The sequence below is a fragment of the Armigeres subalbatus genome, chromosome 2, assembly GCF_024139115.2.
Source record: "Armigeres subalbatus isolate Guangzhou_Male chromosome 2, GZ_Asu_2, whole genome shotgun sequence".
Classification (NCBI taxonomy): domain Eukaryota; kingdom Metazoa; phylum Arthropoda; class Insecta; order Diptera; family Culicidae; genus Armigeres; species Armigeres subalbatus.
Genome location: NC_085140.1, coordinates 185,857,222 through 185,883,023, shown reverse-complemented (window position 1 = coordinate 185,883,023; position 25,802 = coordinate 185,857,222). Strand labels below are relative to the sequence as shown.

The following is a 25,802-nucleotide window of genomic DNA, read 5'->3' as shown; positions in this document are numbered from 1 at the left end:
TCGTACCACTCGTGTCAATCCCTGCCCTTCGTATTACTCCCTCCAAAGCGATGTTGAATAGCAGACACGAAAGACCATCACCTTGCCGTAACCCTCTACGGGTTACGGCAAGGTGATGGTCTTTCGTGTTTCGGCTGATTAACATTCGGCGATTACTCTTATGGTAATTTGAATTAAAAATCATAATATAACATAGCCTTGCCATCATATCACATGAAAGTTCCCCATAGTGCAATTCACCAACCTCCGTCCTCCACCGCGCGGCGCGACGGACCACGACGCCGTCCACGGTTTGCTAGTGTTGCCGTTTGCAGTTTGATTTCGGTACCCAAATAGTGTAGTCCGCCTCATACCACTGGAGTTTGAAACGAAACTTGCTGAAGTCAGTGTCTGTGCTGTTGTTTTTGTAACGATATTTCCTTTAAATTTCCAATCGGTAAAACGTGCGGTGTGTATCAAACGCCGTGTGTATCGCAAAATTGCACCGCACTAACAGCAATTGATAAGGATTCCTCGTTTGGTTTTGTGTACACGTACCGATCGCGAAATCAAACTTTTAGTCCGTTGTCCACTGCCATCGTTTGTAGAGTCTAGAGTGTACGTATCGCGCCAAGTAGTTATAGGTGGAGAGGATTTTCTGGGGAAATTGATCTGGAATTGATTTCATCCAGTTCCGTAGTTCAAAAGTCAAAGGCGGTGATCATTATGGACAATTGAAAGATCCTTCGAAAACTGCTGATAGACTCATTTGCTCAGCCAATAAACAAAGTGCCTACCAGCAATCGTTGTGCTCTGTATAGTGTATTGCGAAGTGAAACAAACCATCTATAGGACGACCGCCAGCCAAAACGTAAACAAATTGAATTAATAACTCAGTTCGTGCTCAATTGAGAGTTAGTGAAGTGCAAAGTTTGGCTTCAGAAAAAATATAGTAAAGACATATGCTCGACAGCAGCTGTGTGCATGGCTGATTCAGTGATGATTCACTCGTGCTTTTTTTTTCTGTTGGTAAATGTTTTTTTGTATGCCACTTCGTTTCAGGTTGAATGCAAAATGCAAAGATTCACGAGATAACAGGCTGTTTTGAGTGATTGCGATAGTTGCGCCAGGTAAGTAATTATGCTTTATTGACTTAGTTCACATATTGAAGTTACGTTAGCTTTGTCCATTTATTTTTGAACATTTTGATGAAACTGATCAATATTTATTTGAAATCAAACAAATTTTTATTTAATTTTGATCTGCATAATTTCTATCGGGTGTCACTCTACTGTTTTATAACATTTGATACATAGTCGTAGTCGTTATTCATATCGATGAAAGATGTATAAGGGGAGTGATCTCAAAAAACTCTTGAATTAAGTAAGGGAGGTAGAAAGATTTTTAGAAAAGTAATAGAAATAGCGCTTAACCTGAGTATAACGTGTCTTAGTACCACCTCAAGTAGCGTATTGTATACGCCGTGAGGCCACCAACATTGTTCCTCGTCCCAATTGACATTATCATAATAGAAGACCCTGAGCGGTTGACTGCCAAACCGCAGGATACTCTGGCTTATTGAATTCCGTGACGAATTCATACCATCTACGTAAGCAAGATGTAAACACGACAAACCCTTCCAGTAGCAAAATTAGATTGAGAATTTAGAATGAGTTCACTCAACCTTTTTGTTACGGCACTTTTTTATACGTCACTTCGTTTTACGTCCATCGTTTTACGGCACATGACGTAAATAGAATGTTTAGCATTATTGACTTCAAATCTTAGAAACCCAAAGAACTAGGGTATCTGTTCCATTATTAATAACATGGTCCTATATCAATAACATTCGCAAAACAGGCAATTTAGGCTCAATTTGTGTCGTGTTTTGTTGTTATCCGGCGAGCTCACTGCTGAAAAAAATCACAAAAATGAGAAATAAAACAAACTGAATGAATTCAAGGAGAGGTAACCCTTAGTATCTGTTTTGCACCATCAACAAGTGTTCCATTCCAGGTCTTCCAAGAATTTCCTGAAGTCTACACGCGTAACCAAGACCTTAAGATCTAGACACACAATTGAAGAGCTGATATCTTCTTTAAAACTTATTCATGCCCGATTTGATCAATTAAACCAAACTGGATATGCCTTCAATAACACGCGTTAATAGATGACTTATATATTTTTTAAATGGTTCCTGCTCTATTTGGTTAATGAAATCAAATTGGATGCGCCTGCAATAAACTTGCGTTTTACGTCATCCAAGAATGCCCTGGAATCAAAGTCTATACGCGTAATCAAAGGGCTGTTATCTCTTTTTTAAAAAATGGCTCTTGTCCTATTAGATCTAGTAAACCAAATTGGATACGCCTTGAATAGCTGTTGCTATCCAGTTCATCCAAGAATTACCTGGAATATAGGCCTTGAGGTCTACACGCGTAACCAAGGGGTTGCTAATTATTTTTAATAATGGTTCATGTCGGATTTGATCCATGAAACGCGTTCAATAACTGTTCTTGAGTTGAGATGAGTTCTAAACACGTGACTAGATTGCTTGTATATTTTTCAAATGGCATCTGAGATCTGTAACTTACGGAAGGATTCAGACTCCATGGTGCTTTTCGGAGATTTCAATCAACCACGTTTAGTATGGAAGCAAGCGTATAGTGACCACGCATTCGTAGATGCTTTGCAGTCACATATCTCCATGGCCAGCCAGACTATGCTCGACAACATGGCATTTCACGGATTACATCAACGAAATATGATCAGGAATTGCAATGAACGCATATTGGACCTTGTATTTAGCAGCGACTCTGATACTACCAATAAATTTACATCTCTAGCTGCGGAGGAGGTTGTCCCTATCGACCGCTTTCATCCACCACTCGATTTCTGCGTAACATTCCAGTCTGTGATATCATTTTCTGAAGAAATTGACCTCTCCGCACGCGATTTCCGCCGAGGTGATTTTGACACAATGTGCGGTCTGCTATCGAATACTGATTGGATCGAAGTGACGCGAAGTACTGACGTGGATTCTGCTGTTTCTGCATTCAACACTATTTTGCGCAATTGCATTGCCCAGACTGTCCCACTTATCCGACCTCCTAAGAAACCAGCTTGGGACAACTCGCGGCTTCGTGCATTACGACGTCGTCGTTTCAAGATGCTGCAGCAGTACTGTCGTCAAAGATGCTATTTCTCGAAACAACAATTTGATGAAGCGAGCCGCATATATCGTGGATATAACCGTTTTTGGTACAAACAGTATGTGAGGCGGAAACAGGACGATCTTCGCAGAAATCCGAAAAAAAAATTGGTCTTTTGTCAATTCTAAACGACAGGAAAATGGTCTCCCTGCATCGATGTATCTAGGTGACGGCTTGGCAAACAATTTGGATGAAAAGTGCGCGCTATTCGCAGAGCAGTTCTCTAGCGTTTTTACGAATAATATTCTTACCGCCGAAGAATCGAACGCAGCAATCCATACAGTACCACGTGATTTGATTGATCTAGACATTTTCCAAGTGACTCCACTGATGATCGAGTTAGCGCTTAAAAAGCTTAAGTTGTTGTTTTGTCCAGGACCAGATGGTATCCCATCGTGCATATTCAAGAAATGTGGGCCCGTACTAGCGGAACCTCTACTGTACATTTTCAACCAATCTTTGCAACAGCAAAAGTTCCCGACTGTTTGGAAAACGTCTCATATGCGGCCAGTTTTCAAAAAAGGTGACAAGTCAAATGATGCTAACTATCGTGGGATTACTTCACTCTCAGCTGGTTCAAAATGCTTGGGAACAATTGTGAATGATGTTATGTTTGGATCGTGTCGCACTTACATCAGTAAAGCACAACACGGCTTTTATCCTAGGCGATCTGTGGAAAGTAACCTTTGTGACTTTTCATCAACCTGCATCAGTGCCATGAACAGTGGCGCACAAGTAGACGCAATATACACCGATATCAAGGCTGCATTTGACACAGTGCATCATGGAATCCGGTTGGCTAAACTACGTCGTCTCGGGTTTACGGAAAGAGTTTGCAATTGGCTACAGTCGTATCTTAAAGATAGAAGTCTATGCGTAAAAATTGGTGCAACCGAATCACTTTCCTTTACGCCTAGCTCTGGAGTGCCACAAGGAAGCAATTTAGGACCTCTACTGTTTACGTTATTCTTTAACGATGTTAGTATTCTCCTGGCCGACGGTGGTTTACTAATTTACGCTGACGATTTGAAAATCCTCCTCATCGTACGAAGTGACGCAGATTGTAGGGAACTTCAAAAGCTTTTGGATATCTTCGCACATTGGTGTCTCATGAACTACCTTCAAGTTTGCGTTTCCAAATGTTGCGTTATCTCATATCGTCGACGGAAGTCTCCGATATTATATGATTACAGCATAAATGGTCAACAAATTGAACGTGTGGATAAACTGAAGGATCTTGGAGTGTTGTTGGATTACCAACTAACATTTAAGCTGCATTACTCTTATGTAGTAGAAAAAGCCAATCGTCAACTAGGCTTCATCCTCAAGATTGCTAAAGAGTTTAACGACCCAATATGCCTGCGCGCCCTATACTGTTCTTTGGTCAGATCCATTTTGGAATTTGCGTCGGTGGTCCTTATGAAACATTATGGATCACGAGGCTAGAAGCGGTTCAAAGAAAATTTGTTCGACATGCATTGAGGAATCTGCCGTGGTGTGACCCGTTAAATTTGCCTCCTTATGAACACCGTTGTGCCTTACTAGGAATTGAACCACTACATGTATGTCGTAAAACTAACCGGGCAGTTTATGGCGCCAAATTAATACATGGTGAAGTCGACTGCCCTGCTCTGCTGGAACGTGTTCGTTTTTATGCCCCTGAACGTATGCTTCGATCGAGGCAACTGATACAACTATCAGCTAGGAACACTATATTTATGGAGCCAATGACCCAATCAACTCTGTTTGCAGAGCATTTCGAGAAGCATATTCTTTATTTGACTTTAATTTATCTACGGAAGCATTTCGACAACGTTTGCGTACATCACGTATATTCAATTAATTGTTTAGTATAATTTAATTAAGTATTATACATTAAGACCATGATGTCAGATGGATACAACAATAAATAAATAAATAAATGGCTCCTGCTCCATTTAATCATTGAAATCAAATTGGATATGCCTTCAATAACCTTGCGTTACAGATCATCCAAGAATTCTCTGGAGTATAGGCCTTCAAATCCACACACGTAACCATAGGTTTGTTATCACTTTTTGAAAATAGCTCATGCCCTATTTTATCTTTTAAACCAATTTTAATACGCCTTCTTCAAAAGCTGTTTCTTTCCAGGAGCTCCAAGAATTACTGGAATATAGGCCTTGGATCTACACGCATACTAAAGGTCTGTTTTATGATGGTTCATGCTATTTTCAATCCGTACGCCTGGATTGACTTTAACGTCTGAACTTTAATTCTTGTACTTGGTTAGCTGGAATGGAACATGTATTCAATTCATATTCAGTTTAGTTCAAATGGTCTCTAAGAGCATGTTTCATTTAATAAAAAAAATCAGAAGGGTTGTATATAAGACACGACCGCAATGTATACGTCGGACAACGTAAGGACATTCTTCCGATTGGTCATTCAGTCGTCGCGATTGTGTATTGAACTTTGTAGGAATTTCTTCTCGTATCAGCTATATTTTGTACAGATAGAATGGATTTATTTTTTCATTGCCCATATCAAATCACTAAAGATTCATACGCAATCCAACAGAACGTCGATGGAAACGACAGAACAGGATTTGACAGTTGACCCATATGTTTTCTGTCAAACCTTGCCGTTTCCGATGAATTTCGTTTGGCCCTGGCAGCGACAAAACCATAAACAGAATTTTAAGAGAAATTTCACATGGCTGCTACTGACATCCATGCGAATACATTTTTGCAGCGTCACCCTTCGACGCGCAATCCTGATTCTCTTGCGGACTGTAGCTTTCTGCCGTCGCCAAGCCATTAATTTTAACATTGAAAAATTCTCCTCGGCTCAACTTTATCTGGTATATTATGGCTTGTGTTGCGTGTACGTAAACTATTTCTCCTGAGAGTGTAGCCATGGCCCTGAAAAGAGCCGTTTTGGTATACCTTTCGTTGTCGTTCGTGTCCACAGCTGGAATTGGTGACGACTTATTACTTCAGACGGCGTGCTTGACCAGCTTCTTCGGAAGCAAGAGGCGCCCGTCGGTCTGAACCTTGCAATTAGTGATCGTTGCGTTTGGGTTGTACACGCTTACTTTCATCTATTGAGTGACTGAGTAAAATTGCATTGCTCAGGGCAATTTGCCCTCTCTTTTCTTCCCATGGAAATTCTACACAATTTCCGTCAAAAACGAGACTAATAAAAAATATGTCCTGCTTTTGCCGGAAATTGAGTAAAATTTCGGCCAGCGGCGGCGGCATGGCGGCGTGGGGGCGTGGGTCGTCGTGGCAATAAAAAAAAAATCCAAATTCCTACACAAATTCCTCCGCAAATTTCACTAGGAAGTGATCTGAGAGCTACTCCAGGAATTGTTACGAAAGTTCCTCCAGAAATTTCTCCGGAAGTTCCTCCGTTAGATCCATCAGGATTTCCTTCGGTAGTTACTCCAGGAATTCCTCCGGAAGTTCCTCCAGGAATTCCTCAGGAAGTTCCTCCAGGAATTCCGTCGGAAGTTCCCCCAGGAATTCCGCCGGAAGTTTTTCCAGGAATTATTCCTGAAGTTCCTTCAGGAATTCCTCTGGAAGCTCCTCCAGGAATTCCTCCGGAAGTCCCTCCAGGAATTCCTCCGGATGTTCCTCCAGTAATTCCTCCAGAAGTTCCTCCAGGAATTCCTCCGGAAGTTCCTCCAGGAATTCCTTCGGAAGTTCCTCCAGGAATTCCTCCGGAAGTTCCTCCAGGAATTCCTCCGGAAGTTCCTCCAGGAATTCCTCCGGAAGTTCCTCCAGGAATTCCTCCGGAAGTTCCTCCAGGAATTCCTCCGGAAGTTCCTCCAGGAATACCTCCGGAAATTCTCCGAATTCCTCCGGAAGTTCCTCCACGAATTCCTCCGGAAGTTCCTCCACGAATTCCTCCGGAAGTTCCTCCACGAATTCCTCCGGAAGTTCCTCCACGAATTCCTCCGGAAGTTCCTCCATGAATTCCTCCGGAAGTTCCTCCACGATTTCCTCCGGAAGTTCCTCCACGATTTCCTCCGGAAGTTCCTCCACAAATTCCTCCGGAAGTTCCTCCACGAATTCCTCCGGAAGTTCCTCCACGAATTCCTCCGGAAGTTCCTCCACAAATTCCTCCGGAAGTTCCTCCAGCAATTCCTCCGAAAGTTCCTCCATGAATTCCTCCGGAAGTTCCTCCGTGAATTCCTCCATGAATTCCTCCGGAAGTTCCTCCATGAATTCCTCCGGAAGTTCCTCCAGGAATTCCTCCGGAAGTTCCTCCAGGAATTCCTCCGCAAGTTCCTTCAGGAATTCCTCCGGAAGTTCCTCCAGGAATTCCTCCGGAAGTTCCTCCAGGAATTCCTCCGGAAGTTCCTCCAGGAATTCCTCCGGAAGTTCCTCCAGGAATTCCTCCGGAAGTTCCTCCAGGAATTCCTCCGGAAGTTCCTCCAGGAATTCCTCAGGAAGTTCCTCCGAAAGTTCCTCCAGGAATTCCTCCGGAAGTTCCTCCAGGAATTCCTCCGGAAGTTCCTCCAGGAATTCCTCCGAAAGTTCCTCCAGGAATTTCTCCGGAAGTTCCTCCAGGAATTTCTCCGGAAGTTCCTCCAGGAATTCCTCCGGAATCTCCTCCAGGAATTCCTCCGGAATCTCCTCCAGGAATTCCTCCGGAATCTCCTCCAGGAATTCCTCCGGAATCTCCTCCAGGAATTCCTCCGGAATCTCCTCCAGGAATTCCTCCGGAATCTCCTCCAGGAATTCCTCCGGAATCTCCTCCAGGAATTCCTCCGGAATCTCCTCCAGGAATTCCTCCGGAATCTCCACCGGTAATTCCTCCGAATCTCCTCCAGGAATTCCTCCGGAATCTCCTCCAGGAATTCCTCCGGAATCTCCTCCAGGAATTCCTCCGAATCTCCTCCAGGAATTCCTCCGAATCTCCTCCAGGAATTCCTCGGAATCTCCTCCAGGAATTCCTCCGGAATCGCCTCCAGGAATTCCTCCGGAATCTCCTCCAGGAATTCCTCCGGAATCTCCTCCAGGAATTCCTCCGGAATCTCCTTCAGGAATTCCTCGGGAATCTCCTTCAGGAATTCCTCGGGAATCTCCTCCAGGAATTCCTCCGGAATCTCCTCCAGGAATTCCTCCGGAATCTCCTCCAGGAATTCCTCCGGAATCTCCTCCAGGAATTCCTCCGGAATTTCCTCCAGGAATTCCTCCGGAATCTCCTCCAGGAATTCCTCCGGAAGTTCCTCCAGGGATTCCTCCGGAAGCTCCTCCAGGAATTCCTCCGGAAGTTCCTCCGGGAATTTCTCCAGGTCCTCCAGGAATTTCTCCGGAAGTGCCTGCTAGAATTATTACGGTAATTCCTTCAAAAACTCTTCAGGAATACCTCCTGAAGTTCCTCCAGGAATTCATCTGGAAGTTTCTCCAGGAATTCCTCTGGAAGTTCTTCCAGAAATTCTACCAGAAACTCCTCCAAGAGTTCTTCCAGAAATTTCTCTGGAAGTGCCTCCATTTTAATCTGAACACTTTTTAATTTGAAGCCCGTTTGTTTGAACATCGTTTAAATTAAAAATGGTTCAAACGTCATTGAGCAAGTAGAATCGAGAAAGGAAAAATGGAACATCGTGAAACAGAACGCATAATCAAAACAAACCAGTAAAGAGAGCAGCCAGAAATCATTTTTTCTTATGCAAATAGAGTAACCAGAAGTTCCATACTAGCTAGATACATCTAGACGGCGATATCCGGCGGCGTGATCAATTTTCATACAGCTGCTCGCCGAGTCATTTTTGACGGCGGCGTGAAAAATTCGTCGGCGGCGGTGCACAGGTCTACTCGTTTCGTTTCGGTCCGGTCCATTTGGTTCGATGCGCGCGTAGTTAATGTCTCGCTCACTAGTTCTGGTTCTGGTTTGTTGTTTTAGGGATATTAACCCATAAAGTCATTTATCCCTAACGGTTGAAGAACTCGGGCACGGCAAGAACTGCCTCTTTTATACACAAAGAGAATCTTGCGGTGGTCTTAAAGGCCCGTAACATCATTATGATGTCCGTGTTGGGAATACATGAATAGGATTGGTTGGTTCTGAAATTTTAACTGTAGGACTGTAAACGAGGTACCCGTCGATTTGGCCATTTAGGGTCGATGCCCACGTAGCGTCTTTCAAACGAAGCGTGTATGCTGCGTTAAAAGGACGCAGATGTGCATCGGGTAATATTGGTAACGAAGCGTCGCCATGGCGTTACACCCCTGCGTTATTTTAACGCTGCGTGCCCGAGTCGTTGAAAAAACGCTACGTACAGGGATTGAATCCTAAAGAGAATGAGCAGGTCTCTCACTTATCATCTCTGTATACATAAAAGGCTATCTGACGTTTAATCATCTTTCTCTTGCACGCGCACGGCAAGGATAGGATTTGTTTTCATACGGAAACGCTTCGGAAGCGTTTCCGTATGAAAACAAACCCTATCCCGCCTGTGCGCGTGTAAGAGAAAGATGATAAAGGTCAGATAGCCTTATACGATATGTAGCATCCCGCGAGAGACTTTTTTCGCAAGTTGTCATGATAGAGAACTGATTCGGGAGGCTATAGCTCATGATAAATTTCTTTTAGAAAGCTCTAAATGCGGGGAGCACTGGCTCTGATGATGCATTTCAACTTGTTCTACACAACTGTGTAGTAACCAACACGAAATGAGCGAAAACAAAGCGAGAATCACCATTTTTCTGTGGGGGCTGCCTATCCGATTCTATTTTTTCGCACTTGTATACAAGTTTGATAAATTTGCCTCTCTTTTATCGTTGTTCGTTATCTATTGAGAGCAATTTCTGCAAACCCTGGCTACGTACCTTTATTATATCATATTCTATTGTACCATAACTTAGTATTAATGAATTAATGTTTAGTTTTTTCAACAAATGGACATGTTCATTTGATCAAGAAGGCATGATAGCTCATTCATGTATTCTTTAGGTGTTCAAATGATATTGACAAAATACCAGAACCATACTTACATTAAGTGTTGATTTAATATTTAATACCTCATATTATCATTGGTAGGCATGTATATTATCTTAGTTTTATACTAATTGAAATCATGATTGATTTGGTATTCGTAGAACACGGATGTGTTATTATTCCCGGTATTTTACATCTTATGCACGGCTCTTTAATACATCGTCATGGTACACAGTATTGGGTATTGAGTATCTCAGCCAAGTATTTAGGTACCAGCTAAATACGCAACCCTTAGCTCGTGAAAGCGTGCGTATTGAATCTTATGAGCTATGACCAGAGTTATGTTGAACGCTCCTCCTTAGACGTCTCTCCATTTCGTGGCCCTAATCGAGTTTTCAAATATGTATTGTTATTAAGGTGATTATACAATCAAGCCATGTGGTGAATTTCAAATTCACCACACGATTTTTTACTCCTATTGTCAAAAGTTCAAATCTAGCGTAATAATTGTCGTACAATGCTGAAATTAAAGTCGATTGTTAAGCATGAGTAAGCAAACGATCTACGGATGTTTCATACCCATGGGCATTGAGTTTTTCTCAATTCGTGCTCTTGAAAAATCACTAGAAAAAACACGTGGTTTCCAAGATGGCCGATTTGTGGCTTTGTTGTTTAACCACCTTAATACTCACGTCTGAAATTAGGAAATAAACTTAGAGTTTGCCTTGGTAGGTAATTCACCGTTTTCACCGGTGCAGACAACCTGCTGGCGACTACTACAAGTGCTTTTCCCTCCAAAAAGCCAGTTTGTTAGTTCCGGTTCTGTTTAAATCGTGTCTCATATCTCGTCCGTATCTTTTGCTCACTAGACTAAATGAAGACGCCAATTAAACCCACATTTGTTCGATTCTCAAGCACCCAATTAAGTTCTGACGTTCGTCGAAAATAACCACTTGTAATGAAGTTCAATTGTACTAAAAATGACATGCGAATACCTTCAAGCAAAACGTTATCTTATCAACTAAAGTACTTTGATTGCCATGAGGTGTGGACTGATAAAAGGCATTTTGCTAAATTATTGCCATACTGACTAAGCGAGTGAACTAAAACTGTTGAGGCTCTGTCGCATCGAAACAAATCGAATTTTATCACTTAATGATAAGGTGTTGTCTTCCTGGGTCACTAAACACGTACACGGGTGCCATTCTGTTTGTATCAGTTCCTATTATTTATGCCATTCAACGTCACAAACGATTCTGTAAGTTTTATCTGCGAATGCACATCTTTTAACGTCTTGGTAGTGCTCGAATCCGTGAAGTGGTAAACTGAATAATGATATGCGTTTTTTCTATCAGCAACAAGCACGTTAACCATGAAGTAGGGTAAAACGACCTATTATGGAGGGGTTAAGCACCGTGTCGAAATAAAATTGATTACAAAAATTCTTCAAAAATTACCTGTTGGTCGATTTCCATATTGTAGTAGTTAAATAGGATGCTCGTTCACTATAGTTTCGTAAATATTACGTGAATTGTGTTGAAGTTATGTTGTTTTGTTTTTATCACAATAAAAACAAACTACCGCAATAATAGGACGCATTTGCCTATCGTTGCGATATTTTTTGAAGGTCAGCCCTATTGTTGCGGTATTGCATGTAATTCTTATGGAGAGCGATACCGCAACAATAGGACCTTAGCACTACCGCAGTAATAGGCTCAAGGGATTCAAATTTTTAACGAAAAATGTTGATTTTTCATCATTTTGAACGGATTTTTGTGAAACGAAAGCTGTTCTAGTCGTTAATTCGAAGAGTTTTAGCGTACCCACAATTGTTTTCAATGGTGTTATATCCAGAATGGACTACTTTAACACTACCGCAACATTAGGGCATACCACAACGATAGGACGTTTTACCCTACTACTGAAATACCACAAGAATACGACTACCTACTACTAAAACAAATTTTCAGATTTTTTCATATACAGGGGTTAGGCAAAATGATTGAGATAGGCAAAATTTGGCCCAAATTGAAATCCTTATAACTTTTTGAAAAATTGATGAAATTGGACAAAACCGGAAGCATTCGACGGCAAATTTAGTCAAGATTTAGGAACATGTGCGGTCACGAATACTGGCCACCGGACACCGGAGATGTTCCGGATTTTCGGAGGTCATGTCAAAAACACATTTTTTCTGCCGCTCGTATTTTTGTGTGGTTTGAAGTTACATCGATAAACACTATTTTCCTAGAAACTAGATCTTATTGAAAATTGAATGCGGGCTGTTGCGCTAAGATCCGTTGAAAAACATCCGAGATATGGCCATTTCAGTAAACCTGGTTCCGGATACTATGGTCAATTATGTATATCCTTCCAATCACGTATATATTATCCGGTACCATATCAATATTGGTATCAAACTTCAAGATTTTTCATGGAGATGCTTCAGGAAGCATATGCAGGACGATCAGTTGCCCTGACCACTCTGTAGTAGGTTCCAGGTGCCCCGGGGGAAGTGGCCAATTTGAAAAACGTTCAGAACCCTATCAATATGGGTATCAAACTTCAAGATTTTTCATGGAGATGCTTCAGGAAGCATATGCAGGACGATCAGTTGCCCTGACCACTCTGTAGTAGGTTCCAGGTGCCCCGGGGGAAGTGGCCAATTTGAAAAACGTTCAGAACCCTATCAATATGGGTATCAAACTTCAAGATTTTTCATGGAGATGCTTCAGGAAGCATATGCAGGACAATCAGTTGCCCTGACCACTCTGTGGTAGGTTCCAGGTGCCCCGGGGGAAGTGGCCAATTTGAAAAACGTTCAGAACCCTATCAATATGGGTATCAAACTTCAAGATTTTTCATGGAGATGCTTCAGGAAGCATATTCAGGACGATCAGTTGCCCTGACCACTCTGTAGTAGGTTCCAGGTGCCCCGGGGGAAGTGGCAAATTTGAAAAACGTCCAGAACCCTATCAATATGGGAATCAAACTTCAAGATTTTTCGAGGTGATACCTTTAAATGCATTTTAGAACCAGCAGCTGTCATGACCACTCTGTAGTAGGTTCCAGGTATCCTGGGGAAGTGGCCAATTTGCAAAATGTTCGAAACTATATCAAAATGAGTATCAAAGTTCAAGGTTTTTCATGGAGATGCTTCAGGAAGCATATTCAGGACGATCAGTTGCCCTGACCACTCTGTGGTAGGTTCCAGGTGCCCCGGGGGAAGTGGCCAATTTGAAAAACCGTTCAGAACCATATCAATATGGGTATCAAACCTCAAGATTTTTCGAGGTGATACTTTTAAATGCATTTTAGAACCAGCAGCTGTCATGACCACTCTGTAGTAGGTAACACTTTAATAAAGAAACAAAAAAAAAAAAACTCTGTGGTAGGTTCCAGGTGTCCTGGAGAAGTGGCCAATTTGCAAAATGCTCGAAACCATATCAAAATGAGCATCAAAGTTCAAGGTTTTTCATGGGGATGCTTTTGGACTCTCCTGTCGAATAGAGTTCGTCGCCGCACGAAGTTGACCATCTACAAAACGCTCATTAGACTGGTCGGCCTCTATGGCCACGAAAGTTGGATGTTGCTGGCGAAGGACCAACGCGCCCTTGGAGTTTCCGAATGGAAGGTGTTGCGGACTATTTATGGTGGAATGCAGATGGAAGCCAATGGAGGTGGTGGTGGAGGCCAATGAACCACGAGTTGTAACTGTTAGGAGAACTAGCACATGGTACAAGTTTGGCGGTTACGGTGGGCCGGGCATGTAGCCAGAATGTCAGACGACAACCCGATTAAGATGGTGCTCGATAATGATCCGACCGGTACAAGAAGAAGAGTCGCGATGCGGTCACGGTGGATCGACCAAGTGTAAGATGGCCTGCCATCAATGGCAGCAGGTCGCAAGCATGACTTAGCAATTGTGTGGGGTGCTATATCTTGACATGGCCATGTTTCTGTTATGGCACTTAAGGGCAAAGTGAAGCCTGCTGATTATCAAATTATTTTGGAAGACAAGGTATTTGTTGATATGATGACAAATCCTGAATATGACGTCTGTTTTTCATTTTTGCGAAAGATCCGCAGGTCGCGTTCCACTTGGTCGATCCACCGTGACCGCTGCACGCCTCTTCTTCTTGTACCGGTCGGATTTTTATCGAAGCATCATCTCAATCGGGTTATCGTCTGACATTCTGGCTTCTTGCCCGGCCCATCGTAACCGCCAAAATTGTACCGTATGGGTAGTTCTCCTAACAGTTACAACTCGTGGTTCATTGGCCTCCACCACCACCTCCATTGTCTTCCATCTGCACCCCACCATAGATGGTCCGCAACACCTTCCATTCGGAAACTCCAAGGGCGCGTTGGTCCTTCGCCAGCAACATCCAACTTTCGTGGCCATAGAGGCAGACCAGTCTAATGAGCGTTTTGCAGATGGTCAACTTCGTGCTGCGGCGAACTCTATTCGACAGGAGAGTCCAAAAGCATCTCCATGAAAAACCTTGAACTTTGATGCTCATTTTGATATGGTTTCGAACATTTTGCAAATTGGCCACTCCCCCAGGACACCTGGAACCTACTGGTCATGGTCATGGAGTGGTCATGACAGCTGCTGGTTCTAAAATACATTTAAAAGTATCACCTCGAAAAATCTTGAAGTTTGATACCCATATTGATTGGGTTCTGAACGTTTTTCAAATTGGCCACTTCCCCCGGGGCACCTGGAACCTACCACAGAGTGGTCAGGGCCACTGATCGTCCTGAATATGCTTCCTGAAGCATCTCCATGAAAAATCTTGAAGTTTGATACCCATATTGATAGGGTTCTGAATGTTTTTCAAATTGGCCACTTCCCCCGGGGCACCTGGAACCTACTACAGAGTGGTCAGGGCAACTGATCGTCCTGAATATGCTTCCTGAAGCATCTCCATGAAAAATCTTGAAGTTTGATACCCATATTGATAGGGTTCTGAACGTTTTTCAAATTGGCCGCTTCCCCCGGGGCACCTGAAACCTACCACAGAGTGGTCAGGGCCACTGATCGTCCTGCATATGCTTCCTGAAGCATCTCCATGAAAAATCTTGAAGTTTGATACCCATATTGATAGGGTTCTAAACGTTTTTCAAATTGGCCACTTCCCCCGGGGCACCTGGAACCTACTACAGAGTGGTCAGGGCAACTGATCGTCCTGCATATGCTTCCTGAAGCATCTCCATGAAAAATCTTGAAGTTTGATACCCATATTGATTGGGTTCTGAACGTTTTTCAAATTGGCCACTTCCCCCGGGGCACCTGAAACCTACCACAGAGTGGTCAGGGCCACTGATCGTCCTGCATATGCTTCCTGAAGCATCTCCATGAAAAATCTTGAAGTTTGATACCCATATTGATAGGGTTCTGAATGTTTTTCAAATTGGCCACTTCCCCCGGGGCACCTGGAACCTACTACAGAGTGGTCAGGGCCACTGATCGTCCTGAATATGCTTCCTGAAGCATCTCCATGAAAAATCTTGAAGTTTGATACCCATATTGATAGGGTTCTGAATGTTTTTCAAATTGGCCACTTCCCCCGGGGCACCTGGAACCTACCACAGAGTGGTCAGGGCAACTGATCGTCCTGAATATGCTTCCTGAAGCATCTCCATGAAAAATCTTGAAGTTTGATACCCATATTGATAGGGTTCTGAACGTTTTTCAAATTGGCCACTTCCCCCGGAGCACCTGGAACCTACTACAGAGTGGTCAGGGCAACTGATCGTCCTGCATATGCTTCCTGAAGCATCTCCATGAAAAATCTTGAAGTTTGATACCCATATTGATAGGGTTCTGAACGTTTTTCAAATTGGCCACTTCCCCCGGGGCACCTGAAACCTACCACAGAGTGGTCAGGGCCACTGATCGTCCTGCATATGCTTCCTGAAGCATCTCCATGAAAAATCTTGAAGTTTGATACCCATATTGATAGGGTTCTGAATGTTTTTCAAATTGGCCACTTCCCCCGGGGCACCTGGAACCTACTACAGAGTGGTCAGGGCAACTGATCGTCCTGAATATGCTTCCTGAAGCATCTCCATGAAAAATCTTGAAGTTTGATACCCATATTGATAGGGTTCTGAACGTTTTTCAAATTGGCCGCTTCCCCCGGGGCACCTGGAACCTACTACAGAGTGGTCAGGGCAACTGATCGTCCTGCATATGCTTCCTGAAGCATCTCCATGAAAAATCTTGAAGTTTGATACCCATATTGATAGGGTTCTGAATGTTTTTCAAATTGGCCACTTCCCCCGGGGCACCTGGAACCTACCACAGAGTGGTCAGGGCAACTGATCGTCCTTAATATGCTTCCTGAAGCATCTCCATGAAAAATCTTGAAGTTTGATACCCATATTGATAGGGTTCTGAACGTTTTCAAATTGGCCACTTCCCCGGAGCACCTGGAACCTACTACAGAGTGGTCAGGGCAACTGATCGTCCTGCATATGCTTCCTGAAGCATCTCCATGAAAAATCTTGAAGTTTGATACCAATATTGATATGGTACCGGATAATATATACGTGATTGGAAGGATATACATAATTGACCATAGTATCCGGAACCAGGTTTACTGAAATGGCCATATCTCGGATGTTTTTCAACGGATCTTAGCGCAACAGCCCGCATTCAATTTTCAATAAGATCTAGTTTCTAGGAAAATAGTGTTTATTGATGTAACTTCAAACCACACAAAAATACGAGCGGCAGAAAAAATGTGTTTTTGACATGGCCTCCGAAAATCCGGAACATCTCCGGTGTCCGGTGGCCAGTATTCGTGACCGCACATGTTCCTAAATCTTGACTAAATTTGCCGTCGAATGCTTCCGGTTTTGTCCAATTTCATCAATTTTTCAAAAAGTTATAAGGATTTGAATTTGGGCCAAATTTTGCCTATCTCAATCATTTTGCCTAACCCCTGTATCTGTAAACATATTTTATTACTTGAATCACTTTTCTCTCAAAGTGGATTTTATGAGCATCGGCCTTTACATATAGGCATTGAAATGTGAGAACACAAATAACAGAATTGAACGTAACGACGTTTATTTATATATCCCATTGCATATTTCACTTTGGTTGAATATCCCTAAATTAAAGTCACTTTTCTATGTACAGTAAGGAACCGATTCTATCACGTCCCGATTTTGTCTGCCTTTGATTTGAACCCAATTTTATCACGTTTTTTCAAACGAGTTTGAAGTAAGTCTTTCGAAATTAATTTAAAGTTGTCCCAGTGCAATAAAACGCATGTTAATGAGCCTCAGTTTTTATCATTGATTCAAGTTGCAATACTCCCAATAGCACCAGACTATAATAAAACGGCTACACCCTCATTTCGCTTGCCAAATCAGCTCTGATACCCTTCTGGTCGCCCATTTGATTTGGTGCTTCGTGTATAGCCGAGCGAACACTCGAGAAAATTTTCCACTTTATCATCGCGCAGTCTCGCTCGATCGTTGTTTGATTGTAGGACCATCCGCAACGCCTTCACCACTGAGCGTCAACAGGTGTGTAGTGCCTAGTTATATCAGATAAAGAGGCTTTTCAGTGTAAATTTGTGGTCCAATTATGAACTTTCATTGTTGTTTTTGGTGTGGTCGGTCGAAAGAAAGTGAAGTCTCTAATTCACCGTAACCAAGTGCTCGCCAACGGTCGGTGTGTTTCGCTGCAAGAAGTAGACAAAAAGTGCGATTAAAATTTAACGAATCTGCATCTTGGCGGACGCGGGAATCGCGCATCGCATCTAAGGGGATTTGATGGGTCACTGAAAAACTTACAGAGGTACTTTCTTCAGTTGATGAACGATCGTCGTGGAGGCGGTAAGCACCATTTTCATTCATTAAATATCCGGGAAATAACGAGTCGATTTAATTCGTATATACATTGTTATGGGCTGTGTGGACCTTTTGCCGAATATTTACGACGTTATACAAATATCTTAAGCATTGGTGTAACTGGCAACGGTTTTCAGGGGGACTACAATGCCCATAATTGCATAACTGTTCCACGTGGATAGGAATCCAAGTAAATTGGGACAATTATGATTTTATGGAATATGTATATAGTCCTTCCATCTATTCTTTTGAGCTATTTGTATGAAGGGTATGAATAATGTTTGAAATTAAAAAGTGCACATATGGGAAAAATATTACGAATTTCAAAAAGTGGCATTGCTCATTACCTGTATGGGGATTACCCCTATGGGAAATTGGAACTGAATCGTACATGATTTATTATTATTATTATTATTTATACAGACGCTGCAGTAGATAACAGTCGTATCCATTCAACTCTGTCCATGTCCAAAGTACGTCACCAATGAAGAGTCCACAAATTGTCTTTCACATGATCGACACACCTTGCTCGTGGTTGTTAGTTACTAGTTTTACTTCCACCTTAATATATGTAGTTGATAGAAATTATTACAATACGGGGTTCTCACTCCATTCCCGCCATAAGATGCGTAAATCTGCAATCAATAATTATTGATATTTATTACAAGACGCAACTTTTCCAGAATGTTACAGCCAACCGGTGATTGATAGATTTTCTAACAATTCTGTTAAGAACATACCAAAACCTGAATGTTACCATACGACAAATTGATTTCCTTCATATATTTTTTGTAGAAAAGATTTTATCAATATTATATTGATTCTGGTACGTACACCGTGAACCTCATTGATTAAGGTCAAGGTAATTGTTGAACCATAAACATGTATTGTTCGAAGAACTCAGTGGTAATGGGTGACAATATCAACTATGTCCATGTTAAATTTGTAGCTGTACGAAGACGGGTAAATAATTTTACAAGGAGAATCGTTTTATGTCAGAAATCGAATAGATTTTTTTTGTAAAAAAAATTAAAAATAAATGCCCATGAAGAAATAAGGGTAAAGCAATAAATAAATATAGAATTTTCGCTATAATAAATATAGAATTTCCATAAACAATAAAGAATTTGCCAAGGGCCGAAAGTCTCGTTAATAAAGATAATAAATAATAAAGAATTTTCAAAAATTCAAAAATATGTTAGCACTTTTGAAAGTAAAAATTAAAATAAAAAAAAACAAGAATTTCCCATGTTGATTATTTGGCCCCTCCAAATTCATTTCATCAGCACCTTCTTTTATACCACATTGGTCAGAATGCTCGGAGCGGTGGGTGCAGTCGACCTCCACAAACGTCGAATCAGACTAACCCGCAGGCAAGCTGGCGGCCATTACCGCTCGCGGAAAACTGGATTGTGCATTTTACAAATTGATAAAAATTTTAATATCTGAATTCTGAACACGTTTGAAATGAGTAATTCATCACATAGAACTAAATCAGATTTTCATCCGCGAGGCACTTTCAACAGTAAACATCAATGTAAACAATGCTAATTATGTTTTTTTCTGCACATAATAAGTACACTCAGTCTATCACAGACAGTCTCAGACTACCAGTCGATTGAATGAGTTGGTGGAGTAGTCGTCTGAATATGTCATTCTATGTTTTGAATATTCATGCGATGTTTGTCAAAATTCGGACCGAAGTTGGTTTATGAAGATGAATATTTCAAGCTTTGATTTTATGTCATCAGTTTAGTCAAAACCTCGTAAATCGCAGACTTTTTAGATCTGAGTAGTTTGGAGCGTCGTAGATAAGGTAATAAATTTGCAATATTTCTAGAATGGGATAGGGGGAAAGGCGGCTTTGGCAGGTTTTGTTCTATTATTGGCAGGGGGGTTTTTGTCGACCAAATTTTATGAAATTTTGTCACAATATTCTTTGATATGCAAAGAATATTCAGGCCAAATTTGAGCCTAGTCAGTCATAAAAAACCCCCCTGCCAATAATAGAACAAAACCTGCCAAAGCCGTCATTCCCCCTATATCATGGTGCTTTTGAAATTCAAATATTTAATCAGAGCATTGTGTAGTGCCGGGTCCCCAGCAAACACAAGATCGTATAACATAGCGAATAAGTGTACAAAGTGGAGGCCATATACGTACACTTTGCATGCAGTCAATGGCATGCGCCATTATCGCCTCCACTATGTATACCCTTTCGCTAGCATGTGCGACTTTGTGTTGGCTAGGTTTATTCTATAAAACAGTGAGATCACAACTCAAGGATACTTTGGATGCTCTAGACCTGGGTGCTGCGGATAGAGCCGCTTTTCTGTTCTCAAGCGAGTACAGTAATATTTTGAAATCAATCCCATAAGCAAATTTTTTTGCAGTTACTTGGCTGTCAAACATTTCCTGCTGTTAGAATTTCTTTTTCCATGCTCATGAGGGCGCACAAATTCGCGAGCCTCTACATGACTTTACGATGGTTTACATACATTTCATGCCAGTGGCGTAGTCACGGGGGTGGTTTTGGACATAACCCCCCCCCCAGACAAATTTTCTGGCTACGCCACTGTTTCTTGCACTAATCAGCTGTTGAATCTCGTGAAATTTCATAACGAGTACTTTTTAATTACATTCCTACTAATTTTCCACTCGAAATGTAATGTGAACATATTTATTACAAAGAATACAAAACTCAAACTAAGGTTATTTTTTTTATTTATTTCCCAATAACAATACTTCTCAATATAGGATTTGAAATGAACATAACCACAATCTTCAATGTTTGGCTCCGGCAGATAAGAAAAGTTTGGCTTCAGTTTGACATCCAAATCGATTCTATTCGCACCCAGCTCTAGAGCATCGTTTTTTGCATAACAGCATCTGTTTGACATTGTTCCAGAATAGAACATAACATTTTGAACAACTTTGCTTAAGATAGCGCTGCTCTATCTTTTAAAATCAAATAACTAATTTATTCTTGGGTGATATATGACCCATCCCGCATTAAACCGGTAAACCCCATCCACCGACATTCCAAAAAAAAATCCGAGAAAAAAACGAAGAACTTCTAAGAGAAATTTCCAGTGGAATTCCGAAGAAAAATGAGGTAATTAAGAAAATCTTTTTATACGAGAAAGGCAAATATATTCCAAAAATTTTCAAAGAAATGTTCAAGAAACAAGTGAAAAGAGAGAAATGTAAAGTGAAATATAAATTGTGAAACGTAAGGGGCAAGCCAGAGTAAATACGACGAGCGATGCGACGCGACGCGACTCACGTAAAAGAAAAACAATCATTATCAATAGGCTGTCAAATTGCACTGTCGCGTCGCGTCTCATCGCACGTCGCGTTTACTCTGGCTTGCCCCTAAGATGTGGTAGGTGCGAAATGAGAAGTAAGAACTGAGTGAGACAAACGGAAGCATGAGTTGAGAAGAGAGTGATGATAATTGGGAAGTGAGAAGCTTCACAAAAGTGAAGTGACTTGTAAGGTATGAGACAGAAGGAAGAAGGTAGAAGGAAAAACGAAGAAGGGAAGATTGAAGAAGGGAGTAGGAAGAAGAAAGGAAGAAAAAAACTAGACTGGCGAGATATAATACAGAATAAAGAGGAAAGAAATAAGAAGGAAGATGGAAGAAAAAAAAAGGGTGAAAGAAATAAAAGGAAGAAGAAAGAAGGAATATTGCAAAAAAATGGAATAGGAAAGAAGGATTAAAATGAGGGAAGAAGGAAAGAAGAAGAAGGAAGGAACAAGAATTAATGTATTACATTTTACTTCTAACATCTCACTTCCCACATTTACTTGTCAAATCTCGATTCTCTCTTCTCACTTCCCATTTCCCGCTTTACACTTCACACTTCACTTATTTCACTTCTCACAAATCATATTTTACTTCTCAGGTCCATGTCCAACCAAGCCTGAGTATTACATAGGGAAATATTTAGGGATTGAAAAGTTGAAAAAATGTCCCCTGATTACGAGTAGAGAAAAGCAAGAAATGAGAAGTGAGTAGTGAGAATGGCGCAGTCTGCTTCGAGAAGTGAGATATGTAAGGTGTTAAGTGTGAAGTGAGAATTGAAATGTTTGAGTTGCGGAGTGGGAAGTGCGATGTGAGAAGCAAGAAATGTGATGTGAGAAAATTGAAAAATGAATCCTTATTCTTTCCTTCTTTTTCTTTCTTATTTCTTCTCTCTTCATTCCTTCTTCCATAATTCTACCCCCTAGCTCTTTTTTATTTCTTCTTCCTTCTGTTTCATATCTTATTAGTCTAGTTTTTTCTTCCTTCTACCTTCTCTTCCTTCTTCCCTCTATTTTTTCCCTTCTATTTTCTTCTTTCTGTCTCATATCTTATCAATCACTTCAGATTTCTCAACTTCTTGTTTCTCACTTCTCAATTATCATAACTCATTCTCAACTCTTGCATCAACTTCATTTCTTACTTCTCACTTCTCACCTGCCACATCTTACGTCACACCACTTGCACCTCACTATAAACTCTATTGTTCACATCTCACTATAAAGAACTCATAAATAACTTCGCATTGCTCTAAACTCACTTCCAGCTATCACTTCTCACTACCCTCTACTCACTTTAAAATCTCATTTATCCTTTATCATTTATCACGTCTCATTTTTATCATCTCACTTTAGAAGAAACACAACCAAATAGCATTCGGTCAAATGATGCTAAGCTTATTGGGACTACTGATACTTTTGCGCAATGTCGGATCATGAAAATCGATGTAAACTAATTTTATCGTTTAAAAATGTTGATGTTCCAAAAGGGAAAAAAATGTTTTTTTTTGCAAATCAGGTTCCATGCATTTTTAGGTCCCTCAGCATAAAAAAATCTATTATTTTTTATTCCATGGGAAACCTTGGGATAATTTGCATGGGTAAAGCTTTCAAACTTTTAATCGATTAGAGGCATCCTTTAATGGAATCGTTGTAAGCCACAAGTTATTGTAATCTTATTAATGCAGAATAACTCATATTTGGTCACAAGATCTATTGAAAATTTGAAATAATTCACAAAAATATTCAAATAGGAATTAGAATTCGTATTTAGGTATATCTAAAATCGACTAATCTTCTAATAGGTAAATATTGACATGAAGAAAAGAAATATATTAAACCAAAAGTTTAGATGAGAAAAGCACAAGCGTTTTTTAGACGGGTATGTTGCATTAGCAGCATTCCAATCGAGCTTTTTGAAAATATGTTTGTGGTGTTTCATACTAAGCATAAGCACCAATGAACTTGAAAACTTATTCAATGGCTTGTATCGCTTCAGTGATGATCATTGAAACATTTGTTGCCAGCTTAAATATTTATACCCGTAAGGCGGAATACCAAGCATCGATACCTACTCATGCTCAGTTTACATTCACACCGGACAAACGCAATCCAAACATTTTCATTCCTAAACCTAAACAATCGCAATGGGAAATTTTGCCTCCACAATCAGCGCGATGCGTACATTTTGTACGATCGTTCACTTGCCGCCGAACAAACTCAGTAAAATCAAGGTCGAAACTATTAAATAATAAGTAAGTAGGTAATGCACTGGAAAACGGCCCATGTGTGATGGAAAATTTCTCAGTTCATTTGGTGGATGGTGTATTAGCTGGCGATCGATTTTGGATAGTTTTGAGTTTGAATAAATGGTGTAAGACCCAGATCAATCTACCCAGGATGATTCGGAGCAAACAATAATCACATGATAAACATAACAATGGAATTGGAAATGTCTCAAATAAAAAAAAACTCTAATGTAATTAATTAATCCAATCAAGGGAATCAAAAACAAAGGGGTGACAAAAACCTAAATTCAAGAAAATGAACTTATTAGTTTTTCGTGTTATTCAAATTGTATGGACGAAAAACAATACTGAATTGAATTGAATTATCTTTATTTACAAGATCAAAAAAAAAAACAATACTATTTTTCTGAGAATTGTCACATTTACTGTGATTGACGTAGAAACTATATAAATATATTGCCACAAAGTTCGGAAACCAAACTGTTTTTTTACGAATCTCAAATTCGATTAAAATGTCAGGCATTGCCTTCTGCTTCTAGTCCCCTCAAATATCAGATATGAAATTACTATAAGCTTGAGTTTATTTTTAGAAATTTCAAGCATACGCAAATTTTCAGTAATCCAAAAAATTTCCATGTTGAAATGTTGGAAAAACCTAAATTTCCCCTAAATAAATTATTAAAACATTTCACTACTAATATTTTTTCTGTGGGATGCTTTTACTATTTTCAGTAGGATTATGCCCTTGCTCTTGAAAACACTTTTTAATTCTCCATTAATTGGACAACTTTTCATGACACCAAATTCATTTTATTTTATCTTTAGCCAAATTTCCCGATAAGATTGCACGTTTTACCGCCCAACGTTGACCCTGTTCGAATGTGTACCATTATGATATCATCATCACCCATCTGTGTGGCTCCCCTTGCTGCGCACTGCTGAGTGCTTACTTCAGCGTAACAATTTTTATCATACCACAAGTGCCACGGCGGCGGCAAAACCAATTCGACGGCCACCTGGGTGATAAGAGCAATCCAAGAGCTCGTCCGCCCAGTCGTGAACATTGTTTTGATGAAAATGTGATTCACTTGTGGCGAGTAGATTCGACTACTAAATTGTGAAGTGTTGTAGGCTTCCAGCCGGCTGCCAACGATAGTCGTCCGGTTTCAAGTAGGTGAAAATACGCAACATGAAAGCGCTCTTACCAGCATTGTGCAACGACCGCAATGATGGACGTCCGACTATCATTGAAACACAATAATGTAATTATAATGCATAATACATCACGAATTGAGGGTGAATCGCGAATAGTGTCGAAAAAGGAGATGCGCTGCACAATCTAACACTATTTGCGAATCGATTTTTTTTTCGTAATGGACAGGTCGTTATCTTTATTAATGCGCAAGATAAGGACGCTCTCGATGTGATATCAACGTTGCTTTTTCTCAAAAGTTGGTAGGAGATCACAGTGTAGAACCATTCGCCCAAGAATTGTGAATGTAGTGAAGGGTCGATGATGGTCTTGACCTAGTGAACCAAAGCATCATCTTTATCTTACAAAATACCAAATTGTTTTTCGTGTTCTCTAGAGACACTTCACACATAATTGTTGAGCAAATAAAAACCCTCAAGAACAACTCAGCAATGGGTTATAAGTGAGGCAGTGCAACAACAACTTAACTTATGAGTTTGATTTTTTATATATGGAGATGCAGTGGTTTCTAATCGATTGGTCACCAGTCTACACAAAACTAAAAAAAAATTGAATCGCAGTCTTCGACCGAATGTCGGTCAGATTTAAAACTCAACACTTAGCAATAGCAACGGTCAGGACACGCACACAACACCCAGGAATCTGTATACAGTTTTTGTGTTGCGATTTTTTTCTCTCTAAGGATGTCAAACCCAACCTGTACAGTTAAATAGCCACGAAAGGATTCAATTAATAAACAAAAATCTAGGTATATACATAAAAATGACTTTCTGTCTGTCTGACCCTTATAGACTCGGAAAATACTCAACCGATCACGCCGATCGGTATGCTGGGATTTTGGGGCCGGGGAAGGTTCTTATGGTGGTTTAAGACCCCTCCCCTCATTGGAAAGGGGGGCTCCCATACAAATGAAACATACATTTCTGCATAACTCCAGAACTAATCAAGCAAACGGAACCAAATTTGGTACATGCAGGTTTTTGAGGACAAGAAAAATGTTTCTATGGTGGTAATGAATTACGAATATAAAAACTAGGGAATTTA

The 25,802-nt window shown here is 40.8% G+C and overlaps 1 protein-coding gene across 3 annotated transcripts in view; it reads left to right on the top strand.

Moving 5' to 3' along the window:
- The first annotated feature begins 309 nt into the window (after positions 1-309).
- Positions 310-25,802, top strand: part of LOC134215621 (uncharacterized) — an 88,412-nt gene continuing 62,919 nt past the window's right edge. The window contains exons 1-2 of one of the 3 annotated variants that reach the window (XM_062694773.1): positions 310-597; positions 1,042-1,109. The gene's annotated coding sequence lies outside the window, so the exon portion shown is untranslated. The other 2 variants (XM_062694772.1, XM_062694774.1) reach the window with 2 other exon arrangements.